The sequence below is a fragment of the Pinus tabuliformis genome, chromosome J (genome assembly GCF_031772625.1).
Source record: "Pinus tabuliformis cultivar Carrire ecotype Pingquan chromosome J, CPIR1, whole genome shotgun sequence".
In the NCBI taxonomy this organism is placed as follows: Eukaryota; Viridiplantae; Streptophyta; class Pinopsida; order Pinales; family Pinaceae; genus Pinus; species Pinus tabuliformis.
The window spans coordinates 1,416,640,808-1,416,643,875 of NC_142295.1; the positions used below are offsets into that span (position 1 = coordinate 1,416,640,808).

The 3,068-nt window shown below is 39.4% G+C and overlaps 1 long non-coding RNA gene across 1 annotated transcript; it reads right to left on the reverse strand.

The window, feature by feature from the left end:
• Nucleotides 1-392: 392 nt before the first annotated feature.
• LOC149232652 (uncharacterized) lies at nt 393-2,553 on the reverse strand. The gene is made up of 3 exons (XR_016247553.1): nt 1,989-2,553; nt 1,353-1,465; nt 393-1,112 (listed from the first exon to the last, which is right to left on the reverse strand). It is a non-coding gene; the product is annotated as an uncharacterized LOC149232652 (long non-coding RNA).
• Between the last annotated feature and the right edge of the window lie 515 nt (nt 2,554-3,068).

The following is a 3,068-nucleotide window of genomic DNA, read 5'->3' on the forward strand; positions in this document are numbered from 1 at the left end:
GACCCCTCCATGAAATCACTCCCAAACTGACATCATAATGGCGAACCATATTTCCTGCAGCATCTTGCGGTCCCAATTTTAGATTTTCATTTCCAACTACTCGAGTCGCACCTGCAAATTTCTCACCCAACAACTATTATGTTCAATGAAATCAGTGAAATATTATTAATAGCAACATTATTGAAATATTATAAATAGTAACATTTAAAATAAAATTAGGTGATATATGAAGTATTATGTAAAAATAAAATATTAAAGTTAAAATATCTCATAGATAATTTATAAGCTGAGTTATCTAAAAAAAAAATAAGATATTAAAGTTAAAATCTAATATATAAATTATCTGTTAAATTATCTAGAAAGGATAAAAAGAATTTAAATATGACATCTTCTTTCCTTTGAATTTGGTGTTTACAGCTTCCCCTGAATCTATGAATCTATCTGCTAGTGAAAACCCACAACGTTTTCATTGTCCCCTAAGTTGGGACTTTATGGACCAAAATCTTGTCATAAAACAATTCTTATATTCCTCTAGATTCTGTAATATAAAATAAATAAATTAAACTATTTTGTAGCATCTCGTTTTCCAGCAAAATACTATTGTAGTTGCAGACCAGAATTCAGAGGGGCGCCTACTGATTTGACACGTTAGCTTTAACTGTTTATAGAGATTCTGGACAATGAGCGGTGATAGACACGCGTCGCATTTTGTGCCCCTGAAAATTATAGAATAACTCGGTCTGTAAGGAATAGTACGATACTTGCGCCTGATAAGAACCCTGCATGTTTCAACTGTGTGCAGTTGAAAGCAAAGGTTAGGCAATAACTATATAAAAGTCTTCGAGGCCTTGCTTGCACCAGGTGTAAGGCGAAATTGACGGTTTGGGAAATAAGAGACAGAAGCTCAGTCTGCACCCTTGAGTTTCATTGTTGCAGTGTCACCTCCATTATTAAAGCAAACGGCTTCCTTTCGGGTTCCCACTTTAAATAAACTCTCTGAAAGCCGAAATTGAGGGTTTGGGAAATAAGAGACAGAAGCTCAGTCTGCACCCTTGAGTTTCATTGTTGCAGTATCACCTCCATTATTAAACCAAATGACTTCCTTTCCCGTCCTGCTTTAAATAAACTCAAACCATTCTTATGCCATATCCAGACAAAAAAGATGCAAAACTAAAAAGGAATATTCATATGATCAAAATAGCCTTCTTGTCAGGAAAATGTGATATGTAAATAGAACATTTCCGGGAAGAATGATCTGTGCGACTACATAGTAACAAACATGAATCTAGGGATCTAGCTTTGTAATTTCTTCAATAGTCTATATGGAAACCAAAGTAAGATCAGGCACTTACCTTCATGTCCCTGCAGTTTTCAGCAATTCCCATTGTACATCTGAGCAATATATCCCTCCACTCGTGGCCACAGCTGTAGTGAATCCTGTCCCACTTCCAGGAATGTTTCAACTCTGCACAAGGGTTAGACAATAACTATATAGAAGTCTTCGAGGCCTTGTTTGCACCAATAAGGCGAAATTGACGGTTTGAGAAATAAGAGACAGAAAGAAGCTCAGTCTGCACCCTTGAGTTTCATTGTTGCAAAGCAAACGGCTTCCTTTCGCGTCCCCACTTTAAATAAACTCTCTGAAAGCCGAAATTGAGGGTTTGGGAAATAAGAGACAGAAGCTCAGTCTGCACCCTTGAGTTTCATTGTTGCAGTATGACCTCCATTATTAAACCAAATGGCTTCCTTTTCCGTCCTTCTTTAAATAAACTCAAACCATTCTTATGCCATATTGAGACAAAAAAGATGCAAAACTAAGAAGACTTATTAACATGATCAAAATAGCTTTCTTATGAGGAAAATGTGATCTGTAAATAGAACATGACCGGGAAGAATGGTCTGTGCGACTACATACAGTAATCTAGGGATCTAGCTTTGTAATTTCTTCAACAGTCTATATGGAAACCAAAGTAAGATCAGACACTTACCGTCATGTCCCTGCAGTTTTCAGCATTTCCCGTTGTACATCTGAGCAATATATCCGTCCACTGAATCCTGTCCCATTTCCAGGAACTGTATATCGAAATGGGGTTGCTGGAGTCCATGGCACTTCGAGGAATTGTATATCGACATGGGGTTGCTGGAGTCCATGGCAGGTACAACTAGAGGGACTCCCGGTCATCTTTCACTTTTTTTTGAAGTAAGCTGAGTTTATTCTGAGGGCAATGAAATATGGAATAATAGAACGATCTAACCAAAATTACCTGAACTATCTCCTCATCCATTATTCCATCTATACGATTCTCTACCGTCCTCCTCTTCCCTGCTTTCTTTTCACATGAACCCTGCGACTGCTGCGAGGATAACATTTTTCTTTTCACTTGAACCCTGCAACTGCTGCGAGGATAACATTATCACACAGCGCTGCAGGAACGGTTCCGCGTCCTCATCGTCTCCTCTCTTTCCTGCACGTCAAAGATATACGGAATGGAATGGATGCGCGAACGAACTCAGACCGCAATTGAAACTGATTCTCCGCCAGTTGGATAACGCGACTTTTGCGACTCCAACCCTTGAATCACCAACCACTCACAAGATCCTTCCCGTCCCCCTCGCAAATGCGCGCATTTCCTTGTAAAGGATATCGCACGTGTGGGAAGAAGACCGGCGGTGCCAATTGCCGGGAAGTCTAGAAGATTCCGCCGGTTACTGCCGGTCAGCCCAACCCTTTTTCAACAGTATGATGATCGAATTTTTAGGCGTCTCAATCACCGCTTCACCTCGGGTGTCCTTGACAGCTTCAAATTAATTTTTTGATAGAGAATTGGAATAATTTAATACCATATGTGTGGGGACTTCCGAAAACAGAGGGGCAGGAACACCGCCTCCCCACAATTATAATAATACCAAGGAACACTATACATTTAGTCGTGTTCATATGGAGTTAGGTATATTTGCTTGTGGTGTGCGTGAGTGTGGGGTCTTTCAACTTTCACATTATAGCAAAAGCCACACCCAATCATAAACAAAATTGTAGTTGTAGTTGGTTATTTGTACAAATCAATTAC